Source organism: Eptesicus fuscus, chromosome 13, assembly GCF_027574615.1.
Source record: "Eptesicus fuscus isolate TK198812 chromosome 13, DD_ASM_mEF_20220401, whole genome shotgun sequence".
NCBI lineage: Eukaryota > Metazoa > Chordata > Mammalia > Chiroptera > Vespertilionidae > Eptesicus > Eptesicus fuscus.
Genome location: NC_072485.1, coordinates 46536859 through 46554428, shown reverse-complemented (window position 1 = coordinate 46554428; position 17570 = coordinate 46536859).

Here is a 17570-nt window from a genome sequence, read left to right as displayed (position 1 = left end):
GGTCCCGCCAGCTGAGGCCCCACACTTTTTCAGAAAGTTTACAACCCGCTTCTTTGAGAGTTTCCCAGAAGGAGGGCTCAGTGAGGACTAGAGAGTGAGTGGGTCCTGGCCTGTTGGTCACACCTGCAGGTAGAGGCCTTCCCTGGCTTTTTAAGGGCAACAAAGTCCTTCCTTCTCAGACCTTCAGGGAGATGGGAAGAGGGTCCTGAATCATTATCTTCCATCCTGGGTCTAATCAGCATCCAGGGGATCCAAGTTGTGCAGACATCTCCAGTTTTTATCTAGAAAGAAAGAAAGAAAGAAAGAAAGAAAGAAAGAAGGAAAGAAGGAAAGAAAGAAGGAAAGAAAGAAAGAAAGGAAAGGCCCCTAATAAAACATTTATTGAGCACCTCCTGTGCATGGCCACAGGGGGAAATGACAGTGCTCCCAAACTGTCAGCCCTCCCTTTTTGGGTGCCCCCAGGTCTGATGGCCTCTGTTGACTGAGAGAAAAAGTTGCCGCCTTCTTCCACGAGTGCCTGGCCAGGCTGAGCCCTGGGAACTGAGCCACCGCCTGTTTCACACCTACAGTGCAGTCTTTTTCCTCACCAGGGCGTAGTTGCCGTAGTAACCAGGCCCCTCCAGTTCTCCCTTCTCACTGGTCTGCTCTGATTTGGTATGGACATAATTTTGCATGAAAAATAATTTTTGCATAAACTAACTAACCAACCCTAACCTTAACTAACTTCCAGTAGGTTTTTGTGTTTTTTTTTAAAAAAAACTGCTTCTGACTTAAGCCTTTTTAAGAAGACCAAGCTTTATTTTCTGTGAGAATTAAAGCAACAAATAACAACCAAATGAATCAGAACACAGTTTTTGAACAGAGCTAGCAAGTGGCTACTGGAGCAGCTACGGGAATCTGGGGGCTGCTGATGGGTTATGTGCTCAGAAGCCCCAGACCTTTACTATGCAATATTGTGGGGTCAGGCAGGGGGAGCCTGCACGGTCATGGTGTCCAGCCCCTTGCTAGACCTCTGGGGCGGCAGCGGGGTGGAGAGACGCCTTTCCTCTACAAGGGGAAGCTCTGTCTATGTGGGTAGTTTTGGTTATCAGAGAACCCACTCTGCTGGTCCCTGTGCTGAAACACACAGAGGGGCACACACACACGCCCATACCTATGCATACTCCTATCAACCCATGCAGAGACACCCCCAAGAGCAAACACACACATGCACATATGTACACATGCACACACACACACACACACACACACACACACACACCAGGAATTCTAGGCCTTTTCAAACAATTGCCCCATGGGAGTCAGGGCTCCAGGCTGCGGGGTCCTAGCAAACCGGCTCTTCAAGGGGAAAACAGGCCCTGATTTGTAGTGCTTGCCAGCTTCCTTGATGTAAATACTTCCACCACAGCAGTTCTTAAGCTCCTGCTTTGCAAAATTCCTGAGTATCTAACATTTGGCTCTTGCGGACTCCAGGCCCATGTCTCTTCCATCCCAGGCCTGGCTGCTGTGGGAGTGACCTGGCTGAGGTGGTCTGAGCAGATGGAGTGAGGAAGGGGCGGGGCCTGGAGCAGCCTAAATCTCAGGGAGGAGCGTTGGTGAGCCCCGAGTGAATGGTAGAAGGATTATCCAAGTCTAAGAGGCTTCAAGGGGCCAATTAACCCCTGAGAGAAGGAGCTACAGGCAGGAGGGTTGTGGTGCTGTACTGAGGAATGACATTATCACAGCTCCCCTAGAAGGTAGTGAGTTCCCTGTCACTGGAGGGACCACTCAGCAGGGCCTGAGGAAGGGTTTATACCTGCCTCCTCTTGCTTCTTCCTCCCGAGCCCACACCAGGCCTTTTGCCCCAGTCACACCACTGGGAAATGAAGGCTTGGGTTGTTCTCGCTCCCCATTCTGGAACTAGGAAACCCAGTTCTCACTGGCGGGAGGCCAGGTTGCTGTGCCCGGCCTCCTGTGACAGCAGGGCCTGCTCCATCCTTTTAGTGGGCTTGGCTGAGAGCCAGGCCCGCTCCTCTGCTTCTGGCTTCTGTGTGTGCCCTTGTTTGGCCTGGTGGGAGGGGAGGGGGCATCCTTGCGATGCAGCTGCCTGGCTCTGCCTGTCCTCAGTTAGGAAGTGACCTTCCGGGTGATCCCAGGGGCCTGATCTTCTGCGGCCCTGGGGGCAGGGGGGGTGGGCGGGGGTGAGTTCTCAGCTGAAAAGCCCAGAAAAGATGTGTGTGTGTGTGTGTGTGTGTGGGGGGGGTGATAAGTATAGAAGTGTGTGCATATGTGTGAGGAAACATAATTTTAAAAAATGAATAACAACTTTCATCTTATGGAGCACTTATTTTGAACAAATAAGGCGGAATAGTAATGTAGTTATGAACATAGGCCCTGGAGCCAGGCTACTAGGGCTCATAAGCCTGCTTCTTCCACTTAACAGCTGTGTGATTTTAGGCAAGTTCTTAATCTCTCTGGGCCTCCGTTTCCTCAACTATGACAGGCACATGAAATAGGACCCATCTTACAAAGCTGTGTGGAGAGCGGAATGAGTTGATTCAAGTAAAGCACCGAGAACGGCACCTGGCACGAAGTAAGTACAAGTGTCAGTTATTATTATTGTTCTCTGTATTATTATTCAATAGCCCGTCCAATGTCAAATGCTCTACAAAGCAAATTTTCAGGCTTATTCCATTTAACACTCACAACAATACCACAAAGCTGGTACTATCCTCCGTTGACGGAAGAGGAGTCTAACTTTCAGAGAGGTTCAGTAACTTGCCCAAGGTCCCACAGAAATAAGCAGCAGAGCCAAACTTCCAACTCTTAATTCCTGGAGGCACCTTGGTGAGGGTCCTGATAGCAAGCTAAGCCATGGGCAGGCACAAATCCACGGAAACTGTGCCACGGAGACCCCCTGGGATCTACAATAAGCAGCAATGATATATCTGTCTATGGATCACACCGTGGTGGCCACGCTGCCAAGATGAAGCCAGAACAAATGGTGGGAAGGTCAGGAAAGGCCTGCCTTGCTTTATACCCCATGTGCCACTTGATAAACCAGGCAGGGGGAATTCTGGGATGGGAACCTGTCCCTGCAGGAGGGATGGGCGAAAGGCCCTCATGGGGCTCTTGACTGTGGGACATGTGTACCACCTTGCCCTGCCCCAGGAGCTCTGGGGCGTGTACATGGCCTTCCACCAGGGTGGAGGGTGGCTGCGGAATGGAGGCCTCCCTCTGCCACTGTGCCTGGTCCTGCCTGGAGTGCCAGGTGGCAGCAGAGCGAGGGGGGGCCCACCCAGGTCACCAGGCATAAGGAGCAGGCCGAGACGTCGCCCGAAGGAGGTGGAGGAAGCAGGACTGTGCTCCAAGGCCCACCTCATGCTCCCTTGTTCCATTAGGCTTCACACAGAGAACATAACTTCAAAGATAAAATTATACGAATTTCAACATAGCAACCACAGAGCATTCAACCCTCAGCACAGGGCCTTCTGAGCATGGGCCACCGCAGCCAGACCACAGCCCTCTGTTCGACAACCGGGTGCCACAGATCTGCACCCAAAGGCCTCCTCTCCACGAGGCCCCTGCGTGGTCATCACCCCCTGACTGGTTGGAAGAGCCCCTTCCCCTACAGGAGGAACCCTCACTCACTGGCCTCTGTGACCAGAGCTGGCTCCCTCCCAGCCGCATCTGTCACCCCCTGCCCATGCTCTGTGCCCCAGCTGTGCCCCAGATGATGCTCCTTGTTGCCATTCCTCCCTTGCCTGTGCTGTCATTTGCTTAAAGCTCTTCCCTGATGCCACCTGTAGGCGCCTATTCAACTTTGATGAGTTCATCCAGCTTGTCACCTGCCTTGTGAAGTCTTTCCTAATCTCCAGGAAGGGTAAAGAAGGTTTCTTTCCTTTCTCTCACTGTGCCTTATTCTCTGATAACCTATTATAACACATTCCATTTTTTTTCACTTATTTGTTCAACATATATTTATTGAGCATCTAGTATATTCAGTTACAGCCTGGCTGACACTGTTAATCTGACTTTCTCCCTTGCGTCAGACCCCTGGAGGTCTATTCATCTTTATATCTTCAGGGCCTAGAAGCAACTAATAAATATTTGTTAAATTAAGGGAGGGAGGGAGGAAGGAAGGAAGGAAGGAAGGAAGGAAGGAAGGAAGGAAGGAAGGAAGGGAGGAAGGGAGGAAAGGAGGAAGGAAAGGAGGAAGGAAGGGAGGGTGATTCTACCTGAGGCCGCTCCCCAGCCCCATTATCTACTGGTATTTGAAGTCAACACTTTTAACCCACATCTGCTCACAAAGCCTTGGAGGCAGGAAGTAGTGGCTGCTAAGAAGGAGGTGTGCACGGAGGAGGTCTAAGAGGAAGAAAGGGTGGGGAGGGGCCAGTTCATGAAGGGCCTGAGAATGCTCTGGTAAGTTTCACACTTTATTCTGTGGGCAACGGGGAGCCATTGAAGCTTGCAGTGGCTCCACGTTGCTCCCAGTGCCCCTGTTCCATCTTAGTGAGGTCACTGTGACTGCTGTCACAGGGTGGGTGGGGGACATGGAGCAGAGGCCGTGAGACAGTGGCCTTTAGCCCGAGGCTGACATAGGCGGGAGGAGAGTTTGGGCTTGGGAAGCTTAGCTCCCAGGGCACTAGAGCTTTAGGGCGGGAACATTCCAGACTCAGGAGTTCGTTCTTTACCAGCTGCCCCCTGCCCTGTTCCCACCAACTGGGAATGTGTCCTTCTAAAACCAACACGGACCAGAGGTCATCTCTCTCCACTTCGTTCTCCAAGTTCTTTGGCCTTGAGAAATGATCAGGAAATGGGATGGGCTATTTGGTCATAGGGTTGAGGGGCATGTATCTAGATTCTGATTCTAATACTTTACCCATTCTGAGGTTTTGTAAAACATAACATATGTACACTCACACTATACAAAATACTCACACGTATGCCACATCCGCAAGTGAGCACAAACATGCACTCGCAGAGGGCGTACCCGGCACACACACCACCTCAATGTATATGAATGCACACACACAGGGGTGGGACAAGGGACAGGACAGCTCATCACAGTGACCCCAGAGCCACCTGCTGAAGTCCCATCCCCCAGGCCCCACCTCACTCAGTGCACGGTTCTGACCTCCTCCTCCTCCAATTTTATGCACCCTGATCTCACCCCCTCAACACTCTGACCCTCTAGTCTCATCCCTCCTCATCTTCATCTAGTTGGCAAATGAAGGAGCCAGGATACCTGGCCAGACCTGGCTGACTCCTCTCTTACCAGCTGCATTCTATCACCCCTACAGATGGTAACCCCTACCTGGGCGGATGAGGCTCTGTGAGGCCTGTATCCAGGGTTACTCACCACCATTTCTGCTTCCATTGCCTGCTTCTTGCTCCTGGGTCAAGCTTGCTCTTTTTCTTCATGGCTCTGGATTCCTGTAGAAACGGGGTCCCATGCTGGGGGCTCACCTGGGTGCCCAGAGGCAGCAGTGACTGGCGAGGGTAGGGATCCAGAGCTGGGGCAATGGTCTGACCTCTGCTCACACATACCAGAGCCAAGAGCCATGCCCTCCAAGGCCTCTTCTGGCCCCTCGTCACCGGCCTTTGCCCTCTCTGAGCTGGGCCCCTGGGCCAGAAGGTGAAGCCCTCACTCCAGGGGGTTTGCAGAGGCTGGGTGAGGGGGCTGGCCCCTATGGAGCAGAGCAGCAAGACAGGCAGGGGGCACCACAGACCCTGCAGGCCCTCCCGGGTGGAGGACGAGGCTATGAGGCTGTACCTGATGAGCTCCCCTGAGCAACCAAGCACTGGAAAATCAATACCGTTTTCCACTTTCAGTGCTGAGCGACTCCTTTTCATTATGTCTCACACTTCCTCTGTGCTGCTGGGGACGAGATGGTTCTCTGGCCACGGTCCCAGGCTTAATCTCTGCACTGGCTGACAAGCCCGCTGAGCACACGGCCCTAGGACCTGTGGTCCGTCTCACATTGTCTTGGGACCTGGGGCTTGTCATCTCGCCTTTACCTACACCCATCTCTGCCCTCCCTTTTACACACACACACACACACACACACACACACAAACACAAACACTCATGCACACACACACACATTCAACTCTAACTCACCACTTAAATTTCTCAGCTAATGGAATGTGTGGCTATATAAGCACCCACTTTATAATTTTAAGGCTTTGGGGTGAAAATCTTTCCTAAATCTCCTCTGACATTAAAAAAATACTACATGTTTATCTCTTTTTATTAAAATAATAAATGTTTGTTATACAAAGTTTGGCAATTATCAGCCATTATGAGGAGAAATTATCCCATTCAGGAGTCATTAATGAAGAAGAAAATGCTCACAGGTGTGCGTGCACTCGGCTCTGTCAGGATGCCCATTTATGCACCGAGGGGAGGAGGGTATTTATCTGGGCTCAAACATCCTCTCTTCAGAGAAAGAAGGAGACTCTGTGATCTGTGTGCCCAGAGCCGTGCCTAGTATACAGCAGGTGCCTAATATATGGTATTTGTTGACTGAATTTATGAGTGTGCTTCTGTATACTAGTAAGCATGTAGCTCCTCACGGCCTCCATCCAGCTCACTTGAGACGCAGGAAGGAAACAGAGTCCCAAACCTTACACATCCCAAACCTTACTTCGAGGAGAGTTCCCACACGCTCAGCCGGAGTCTATTTCATCTTTCACAAATAATTCACAAAATTTGGTCTGCTAGTCTTCATGCTCCAAAGTTGATGTCCTGGCCTCCAAGCTCACCAAACACCAGGAACAGCAGGAGGAAGTGAGGGTGCTATGGACAGACATCCTGATGCCTTAGAGATACGTCGTGCATCCAACTCCAGGGCTCGGAAACTACCAGCCCCCCTGCCTCAGAGTGCATCCATACATTCTACTTCCCAACATAACGGTGACCTTGGCCATCTCAAGAATATGAAATCTAGTCTCCAGGGCTGTCTTTAAGGAGGCATAGGAGGTGTACGGCATTTATCCATGCTTTCTTCTGTTCTTCCGAGTGGTTCCTTACCCTTGCCATTCCGCACGCTGTGGCTTAAGGCTTCACACGAAACTATTTTGAAGACGAGAGAGGAATGCACCTGTGTCGTCTCCGGTGGTTTAGGACAACCTGGAAAGCGCAGCAGTGGTTCCTGGCACCCCCTGACCCCTGCACCCTCCACACCAGTGATTTAGCTCTTTCCCACCCACCCTGGCCCCCCAGCGGGGTGCATACTGGTGTACCCGGGGCCGATCGGCCTTTGCAACAGTGATTAATTGGCCCTAGCCGTTTAAGGCTGCTTATGTGCACACTTCATAGTGTCACAATGTGTCTCAAATGCAAGCGGCTTCCATTAGAAGCGGAACAGCAGAGCGGGAAGCGCGAGCAATATTTCCTTAAAAGTTCATCGTCGGCGATGGGGTAGTGTGCGAAGCTAAACAAATCCAGGCAATAATGGAAATGTAGCATGAAATTACTTCTGTAAACAACAACCATTCATTATTTGAACATTTTTCATAAGCGAGCAGGCAGAGAGCGGGGCAGGGGCTGCGGGGGAGGGGCGGGGGCTGCGGCAGGCAGGCAGGCAGGCAGGCAGGGCCCCTACACCCACTGGGGTTCCCGGGCGGAGCTTCCTCTGGGCTCCCTGTGCCCATCTGTCTTCAGGAAAACGCCGAGGCGCGCGCCTCCCTCCTGCCCAGCGCCTGCCGTCGGGTTCCCTTTCTTCATTAAGCGGGATTGGCGCAGGCAGAGGGAATGCATGATTTAAGGAGGAAAGAGAGGCCCACTCCTTAATGTTGATTTGGCGGAGTGTATAACCCCGGAGAGAAATGTAAATAGCAGCCCGCAATAACATGACAGCCCACTAATCATATTTACAAACGATATTAAATCTGTCTGCGCGCAGGCCTGCCTGCGGATTGGCCCGGCCGTAATTGTCATTGTAACCAGCGCCGGCTTATGGGAGGATTTAACTGCAGTGATATAAGGTGAGTTGCGGGCTTATTATGACTTTATTATTACCCGGTTTATGTTTATTAAAACAATTTGTCATGCAGAGCAGGAACGGAGGAATGGGAGCACTAAATCGTGCCATACTCAACCTGGAGAGACGACTCCGGGGATGAATGGCAGCCGGGCCCCAGCCTGGACTTGTTGCCTCTGGAGCTGGGGAGCCCCGGCAGCCCCAGGGCGGGGAGCCCCGGCCTGGCCCAGGAGGGCCACTCTGCCCAAACCGCAGAGCCGGGCAGTCCCCAGCGGAGTCTTTCCTGTGGCTCTGGCTGCCTTTCAGAGAGGAGTCCACCCAGGACCGCCATGGGGAGGAGGACAAGGGCCCGAGTTATGATGGGGTGCTTGCAGGGGTGACCATCAGGGCCACACTTGGGGCTCCTCTCACCCGGGGAGCAGAGCCAGGCCTGTGAAGCCTGCGTGCGCCCAGAGAGCCTCAGAGACTCCACACAAGCGGTCTTGGAAGAAGTTTTAATAAAAGCTGCTTTCTTCTTCTCTGGGGGACCTTATTGGTTATTATCAAATTTATTTCATCCCCAATCTTTGTTCTTTGGCAAGGCAGAGAAAAGGGAGGGTGGGTGGGCCTGAGAGGAACAGGTTCCCGTGACTAGTAAATAACACTCCCTTTCCCCGATCCAATTACCCCAGGAGGAGCGATGTCGGAGGTGGGAGCCGGGGTAGCACTCCCGAGCTAGAGGTAACCGGGGCTGAAGCCTTGCGTACAGACCTGAAAGTCGCAGGGACAGTTCTTGCTGCCAATCCCAGCAAAGGCCCCAGGTCACCTGCATGCGCCACAGCTGCTCGGGGACTGTCGCAAAAGCCTCCGAAATGGGACCCTTGACCAGAGTGTCCTGGAGAGGGAAGAGCTCAACAGTGGCACGTCTCGTCCTCCCGGACCAGGTGGCTGCATCTTGGCTCGTAATGCCCCTGCCCTCCAGCGTCTCCTCTAGCCCTTCCAGTGCCTCTGTCTATGTTGGCGTTAAAGGCCCCCTTCCTCCAGGCAGGGGCAGGCAACAAAGTCCAGGTTGCAGCCCTCCTTTACCCCTTTAGCCCTTGTGGAGTGAACAACCTACCCAACCGTCCATGGTGCCCCTGCCCCGCGCCCCCTGCCCGCAGCCTCGTGGCCTAAAATGCCAGTGTTTAAGAAACCATTGTCTGCACCATGTCCCAAAGCCATAATGGCGCGGGCAGTGAAGCAGGTAGAGTGTCCAAAGGAGGCAATGGACAGGGATAAAGGATGTCCCCACCCGCCAGGGCGCCCACAGGTCTCATGCCTCGTGGTGGGTGAGGGAGGCCGGGACCGACAAACCCTTTAGGTTCCCTCCTGGGCCCCTGAGCAGTGCTGCCTGTGGGATATGGTGCCAGGTGCTCCCAGCAAGGGGTGTTGTGGGGCATGGTGCCACCTTTCAGTCTGCATTCCCCAGGGGCATGCGATACCCGGCTCCCAGGGGTGCAGCACCGGGTGGCTGTCTCAGGTGCCTCCGGAGGGGTCACCATCACCCTCTGCCTGGCCAAAAGGGCCACCTTGGGAACCCTGAGCCTGGGCGTTTGGGCACCGGAAGTGACCTCCTCGGCCAGAGCGCAGCCCTCCTTCTGGGCACCCTTCTGGCAGGCGGGCTTCTTGCCTCTGCTCACACTCCTCCTGTGGTGGGGAGCTCACTCCCTCCTGAGGTGGCCTGGTTTGCTTTTGGAAATCTTTCCTGGGATACCCCTGACCTCCCAGCCACGTCACCATCGCCCAATTAAAGGCCTGGAAGATTCCCAACACTCCAGAAGGCTCCTTCGTGCCCCCCTCCCAGTCAATCCGTTCCCCCAAAAGTCGTCTCTATTCTGCAAATCTTGGCGCTTTTTTTGCAGGGAGAGGGGACTCTGAAAATGAGGCTCTTCCCAGTGTCCCCTGTGGCGGGACTTCTGGGCCCTTCCCTGTCGGAGTCCTGCCTCCTGGTCCCCCTGAGTCCCTGTTGGAGTGAGTCCCTGGGACCGCCCCCCCCCCGCCCCCAGCTTACCCTCTCCTATGGGTGCAGTCCAGCTGGAGGCAGAGTTGGGCCCCACCCCCAGGGCCTGGCTCCGGGATTGCAGTGGAGGACTGAGTGGGGGATGCCTTCGAATTGTGGACCCAGCTCCCCAGGCCTGGGTTCCCTTTGTCTCATTTAAGAAAAGAGTCACCGAATGGTGGCTCAGAGGAAGAACAATAAGCCTTTATTGAGGCTGCCCTTCTGCACAAATGCTCAACCTGCTGGCCGCTGGGAGAGGCCGTGCTGACAAATTAAAAGTCTCTAAAGCTTTTTATGTCTCCTTGGACACCCCCAGCAGCTTTAGTGCTGAACTGGCTGACCTGGCTCAGAGACAAAGGGACAGGCTGGGGTCACGGAGGATCTACCCATGTGGTTCCTTCCTGGCCAGTGGCTGTTGGGTGGGTGTGATGAAGGCGGGTCCAGGGGACTCCGGGCCTCCCCCAAAAGGCCTACTGGGGCAGGGTCTTGCTTCTTGACAGTGTCCATTCTGTGGATGACAGTCACTGAGTCCCCACCTTAAGGGAAGTACAGACTGGACCCAACAGAGCTAGGTGAGGTGCTGTCATAAGGGGCAAAGGAGGCCTCTGGCAGGGCTCCAGAGTCTTAGCCCTCACCCCACCCACCCTCCTCGCTGAGTCTTGAGGCGGGTATATCCCTAGAAGAGGTTGGTGGGCCAGGCCTGGTCCTGCTGCAGGTGAGATTCCCTCACAGCTCCCACCAAAAACCTTGGCTCAGAGCCTCAGTGTTCTCACTGTGGGCTGAGAGGCAGCAGGGCTGGGGGAGGAGGGGAGGCTGGGATTATCCCTGTTAACACCTGTGGTCCTGACATTATTAAATCTTTTCACTCCCAAAGCACCAGGGTTGCCTCCTATGTGCCAGTCTGGTGCTAGGCTGAGCCATCTTTCCAGCAAGGGGTGTGTCATAAGCCCCAAGGGGGAGCCCTGCTGGGCCAACCAGTCCTTTCCCCTTGCAACAGAGCACAGTATAGAGGTGACCTTTGGGAAAGTGTACCAACTGGAAAGGGGGCACAAAGGAACCTTCTGGAATGCCGGAAATCTTCTAGGCCTTGATTGGGTGATGGTTACCTGCATTTACACAAATGTAAACAAAACAAAACATTGAGTTGCATGCTTTGTTGCATTTAAAATTATAGTTTCACCAAACAAACATAGGCCCTGCCCTTAAGGGCCTCAGTGCAAATCCCATCTCTAGCACTTCCCAGCTGGGCAACTCTGGGCACCTCACCCGGAGCCTGAGGCTCAGTCTCTTCATTGAGAAACAGGGAGGATGTCACCTACCTCTTTGCCACTGGCCTGAAAGCTCCATGAGAACAGGGGCCCCAGAGAATGTTCTTTATAGAGAATAGGGACTCCCCTCTGTGTCCGCCAACCCCCACCACCCGAGCCCCTACCAAGGGTGTGGCTTAAGAAATTGCCAATACAATAAAACCTTCCTCTGGGTATTGGGGCAGGCTATAGGTCTGAAGGGACTCCACAGCTCCCAAGAAAAACATCCTACCTTGTTTTACCACCATCTCAGTTATATTGTGGCTTTGGGTGTGTCCCGCATGCCTCTAGCTGCTCTTCCTGAAGGACTTGAGGTAGCCTCGCTCTCCTTCAGAGAGGGGGAGCCAGACTGGGGTGCTGAGGCTGAGGCAGGGCCTGGACACTGGAAAGGAGGGGCAGACCCTGGGTGGTGTTAGGGCAGCTGGGCTAGGCCTGGAGAGGGGCCCGGGCAGGGTTTGCTTTCCCCAGGCAGGAGGAGAAGAGTGGAGGAGAGGTGCTGCTAGAACAAAGGCCAGCAATGAGGCCTTCATGGGACAGGCTCTCTGGGAAAAAAGAGGACTTGAGGTCAAGGTCAGGGTGGTGAAGTGCCCTGGTCTCTGACACGGTACAGATCTGGCACCCAGACCCTGCCCACTGGAATGCCCTGTCTCTCCCCGGCCCCCACAGGCTGGAAGTTCCAGGCTGTTCTTGCGGGGACGGGTCCCTTCCTTCCATCACTCTATCTGATCGTCTGCTAGGCTAGTTTCTGGCAATTTCTTGCTCCGTTTCTTTAATCCCTGATTCTCTTCAAGCGCAGAGGGAAAAAGCTGAAGGCCTGTTGGTGGGGGAGGGCTGAAAGGAGATAAAGGAAGAGGCCCCGCCCTAGGCATCCAGGCTTGATACAGGGTGGGGATAGCAAGGGTGCTGGAGGGTCCTGGCTCAGCGCTGGGAGACCCAGGGCCTACGCTGCCTCCTCCTCCTCCACCTGGCCAGGATTGTCGGGGTCCCTAAAGGGGGCCTGTGGGCTGAGACTGCTGGGCTGCGGTCATTTTTATAGGCCAAGAACAGAGGCCTGGGGTGAGCAGCACCAAAAGCAAAACACTGGGGAGAGGATTCTGTCAATCACTCCAACTCCGCTCACTCCCTGGCTCTGAGCTGAGACTCGGGTCAGGGCTCAGACACAGTCCAGGCTGGTACTGAGGGTGCATGGCCCCTGAATGGCAGCTTCCCCACTGGCTGCCAGGGCTGAGGGCAGAGGAGGGCCATGTGAGTCCGGTGAACCAGCAGACCTGTGCTCCCCGCCTGCAGCTTGCCCTGCCTCCCCCTCGGCCTCTGAAGCCTTCCTACTTCTGGGGAAGGGGCAGGAGGGACTGTGCCTGGGAGGGGCGGGGGGTGGGGGCAAGCTCTGGAGAACAGAGTCCTGTGGCACCTGCAACTTCTTAGAGGGAAATGCTATTGAGAAGCTCAAATCATGGCGGTAATTAGGCCACTTATTTTGCAAAAGTCCAAATTAAATGGAAAATTTGGTGCTAATGAAAATGTTCCATTTTCCCCTTTTATTAAATCTAGCTCTGTGCCTTCCAAGAGTTTGGGAATAGCCAGCCCCTGATGGCTTTCTCACAGCCAGTTCATATCCTCTGATTGCAGCATTGCTGAGACAGAACACACTCTCAGGGCCTCCAGTTACTGGCTCATTGAAAAATGTCCTTCATAAGGTAGCAGCATTAACACCCCCCCACCCCACCCCCCGCCCGCCCGCCAGCTGCCCACTTCTCCAGCCCTCGCCCCGCACATTGCTATCAGTCTTTTCTGGGTGTCACCATCAGCTGTATGGGCCCCTAGGAACCCAGGCCCAAGAGGGAGGGGCTCGTGCGCTCCCTGTAAAGCTGGGCTTCTGGTCTACCCTTTCTGGAGTCCAGGAAGATCTGAGCTCAGCATCTTCTCCAAAGAGTCCCATGCTCCTACCACTCCAGGCTGTCTGCCTCCTGAAGACTGTCCTGAGCCCAACCGGCATGGCTTGGTGGTTGAGTGTCAACCTGTGAACCAGGAGATCACGGTTTGATTCCTGGTTGGGGCACATGCCCGGGTTGTGGGTTCAATCCCCAGTGTGGGGGCAGCCAAGCAGTGATTCTCTCTCATCACTGATGTTTCTCTCCCTCTCCCTTTCTCTCAAAAAAAAAAAAAAAAAAAGACTGTCCTGAATAGGGCTGAAGCACCCGAGATTCTGATTAGACCTGCACTTTGATCCCCCACTTACCTACTAGGGGCCTCGGTCAACTCAATTTGCCTCTCTGGCTTCAGTTTCCTCATCTGTAAATTGAGGATCATGCTAATATCTGCCTGGCAGAGTCTTGTGAAGAGGAAAGAAGAGAGGGCATCGCAGAGCACCTGAGCCACGGCAGGGCTCATCTCAAATGGCAACTCCTCTAAGAAGTCTCTTTTTTTCACAGTCTGATGGTGATGATACCCTTTCTCTGTGCTCCCATAGCTTACTCCAGACTGTCATAATTTCCATTCCCACAACCAGGTGTGACTGTTTCTTTCTTTCTTTCTTTCTTTCTTTCTTTCTTTCTTTCTTTCTTTCTTTCTTTCTTTCTTTCTTTCTAGCCTTGCCGAGACAAGACCACCAAAAATTTTGGTTGCCTCCAAAAAAATAAATTAGGAGAGAGAGAGATGATCATTTTGATGGCAGAATCCATGTCTACATTCCCTTTGCCCAGCACATGGTTAGACACCAGGCAGAATATAGATAGCATGATTCTATTACCATAAAGATCAGAAACAGACAAGCTAGTCAATATTTTTAAGGAATGCATACATGAGTAGTAAAATGATAAGAAAATGCACACAAAATATCAGTCCAGATGGTGGTTACCTTTGGGGAGAAGTAAGAGAATGCAAGTGCAGAGGAATGTACAGATTTCTGAGATTCTGGAAATATACTGTTTTAAATGAGTGATGGTTACACAGATGTTTGTTTTATTTATTTGAACCCTATGTATTGTAGGTATACTCTTGTATACATATAGTACAGTACACTACAACAAAGAAAATGAATGAGGTTTTTTTGGACCTAACTTTTTTTTATTGTTTTCTAATTTTATTGCACTGGAGTCATAGAATGTGTCATTAATTATATCAAAATTTTAGTATCTGTTAAGGCTTCCTTTGTGGCCTATTATATAGTCAATTTTGTTAATGTTCCATGTGTACTTGAAAATAAAGTGTGCTCTTTAATTACTGGATGCAGGGTTTTACATATGTACATTAAGCAACGGTTAATTGTGTAGTTCAATCATATGTGTTCAACTGTCTGTGCTCTTGCTAATTTTTTGTCTTGTTCCATCAATTTCTGGAAAAGTAATGTAAAGATGTGCCATTATGATTATAGGTCTATCTGTTTCTACCACAAATTCTGTCAAGTTTTGCTGTGTAATTTTGCTTACTATCCTGTCATTTTTCCCTCATAATTCTGTGATTTTTTAAGGTTATTAATAACAGTAAGGTTCAGCATTGATATAGATTTCTATTAATTTTTCCTCTTATCAGTAAACATTCACCTCCTCTAAACCTCAATGTTGTTTTTATGTCTTAAAGTCTTTTTCACTTGCTATCAAAATTGCTATTTCTTTTTGTTAGCATTTATGATAATGTTTTCCTATCCTTTTACTATCAAGCTTTCTGCATAATTATGCTTTAGTTATTATGTCTCTTATAAACAAACTTATAATGGATTTTAAAAATCTAATCTGAAAATATCTCAGAATAAGTGGGCTTAGTCCATTTAGATTTATTGTGATTACTGATAAACTTGAACTTTATAACATATTTTTAAAATTTTACCGTATGTTTTTCTGTTTCTTTTACTTTCCTACATTCAATTGGATTTATTGAGTTCTTTTTATTACCCTTTTTCTTCTCTCTACTGATTTAGATCACACACACACACACACACACACACACACACACATATATATTCTTTTGGGTGAATTTTATAATTCTAGATTCCAACCTAATTTTCTCATTCTCTATTTTAACTGTGCCCAGCTCTGGAGTTTATTTCATTGATTAAACCCTGAATTTCAATGACTTTATCTTCTTTTTCCAGATTTCTAATTGGTTCTTCGTCATATCCTCTTGTTATTTATGCCTGTTCTTATTTTGCAATATTTTGTTTCTATTAATCAGACTTCTACCTTTATCTTTTTGAACTTGTAAATATACCTATTTTAAAGTCTAGATCAGACTCTTCTATCAAATTAATTTTAATCTAGTGTGAATTTCTGTTTGGAGTGCTGATTTTTTTACAAAAAATATCTTCATATATCTTGGAATATTTGTCAGCTCATTTTAAGTGGGGATTTCTTTTCTCCCTCTCTTTCTTCCTCCTCCTTTGTCTCCTCCTCCTCCTTTTACCTCTCTCTCCCTGCTTTCACCCATTCCTGCCCAGAAGCAGGTCTTATAGTGGCAGTTTGCAGTTCCTTCTTCTTGGATGTAGTGGTGTGTAAACTATTGACCCAGAACTCAGCAAATTATGGCTTCAGTTCCATTTGCCATTTTAGATTTCTATTCCATTTCTGGTTTATGGAGATATTAATCTTACTTTGAACCTGCCTATGAACTTTTAGGTTTCTCCTTATATAATCTACTGTCATTGCTCCTTGTATAGACCAGATCAGGTGATAAGTTGACAATCCCTCCATCTCTCTTCAGGAAATCTGGATAAGGAGAGTGCTAGGCCCAGCTTGTGTCCGTTTGTGCAATGACTTTAGCCACATATCCATCTTGTTGTGGAGGTGGTGCACCTGGAAAGCTTAGACTTACCCTTATATTTCCATTTGAGTGCCCAGGGGAGGGCAGGACCTCTCTTGTCAGCCGGATTGACAGGAGAACACATTAGTGCAGCACAGAACAGAACCAACCTGGGGAAGCCCCCGTTGCACCCAAGCTCTTCTCCAAGGACAGCAGAGGCTGGGAAGCAGGGAACTAGGTTGGTCAGTGTATGAAGTTCCTTCAATTGAGACAGAAGTGTAAGTGGACAAAGAGGCCCAAAATTAAGGAAAGAGGGGCCCGGTGCTGAGCCAAGGCTCAGATGCTATCTGTCATCATGGTGAGTACAATCATTTGTTTAAGGCCTAGTCTGAGTAACCAGCCTAGAGTCATGGGATACTGGGCAGGTAGACAGTCCACCAGGGGCTCTGTCTTGGTGGGAGGACAAGCAGGCCATGGGTCTTAGCTAACCAAGGCCTAGACCCCTGCCTCCCACACCTGGGCTCCTGGGTGGGGAGAGGGATGGGTTAGGTGGAGATTGGTGGGTTCCCAGGCAGGGCACCTGGGTCAGCTTCTACCCTGTACCCCCAGTCATCCTATTCCAGGCCTGCTCAGCCCTGCCACGGCTGCAGTCGCAGTTAATGGCATCTTTCATTTCATTTAGAGCTTGATTTGTTTACAAACTAATAAATATGATTTATAAAATGTGCCCGTGGTTTGCTAATTACTGCACATATGGCGTTTTCATTTTGTAAAACTGGCATTTGCATTCTTTGTAGATGATGACTTTGTGTCCCCAGTGCTAATTAGTCTGATTAGGCAGATAACTTCTCCGTTCCTAGGCTGAGAGGCCGAAGGCTGCGGCACTGTTGGGGGCGAAGGGGCTGGGGTTGTGGACAGCCTTGCAGGGAGGGGCCAGGGAGGCTCCAGGACTTTGCCGAGGACCCTGGAATGTCAAGCAGCCCATTTTGTGTCCTTCCCCAAATCCAATTAAGCACAGTTCGTTAGCACAAATTTCTTAATCAGGCCTGATCTTCCCACTGAATGCACAATTTCTGAATTGTCACAGAGCTGGGTCAGCCTGCGGGGAATCAAGAGGCTGGCAGGGCCTTTGGCAGGAGAATGAAGTGAGTGCAGGCTGCCGGACACTTCCCAGTGGCCAGTGAGGATGCACCGTGCTGGGCTTGCCAGCAACCAAGACCTTGGGTGGCCAAAGGGGATCCCAGGCCAGTAGGCCAATTTATGAGCCTCAGGTAGGAGGACTCCAAGTGGCTAGTCCACAGGGCACATCCTCAGGCCCCAAGACAGCATTGGAAACGATGCTTCTGGTCCACTGGAGGAGCAGCTGGAAGCTGAGAACAAGGCTCCAAGGTCTTGGGAGCAGGTCCAGGCAGGGGGACCTGTCTTTGAATGGCCCAGGTCAGGAGCAAAGGCAGCCATGTCTGGGGATGGTTCCCTGGGATGTGTAACCCCTGAATTTCTTGTAAAATAAAAAGGAGGGGAAGAGAGAGCTCCCTGCAAATGACTGGG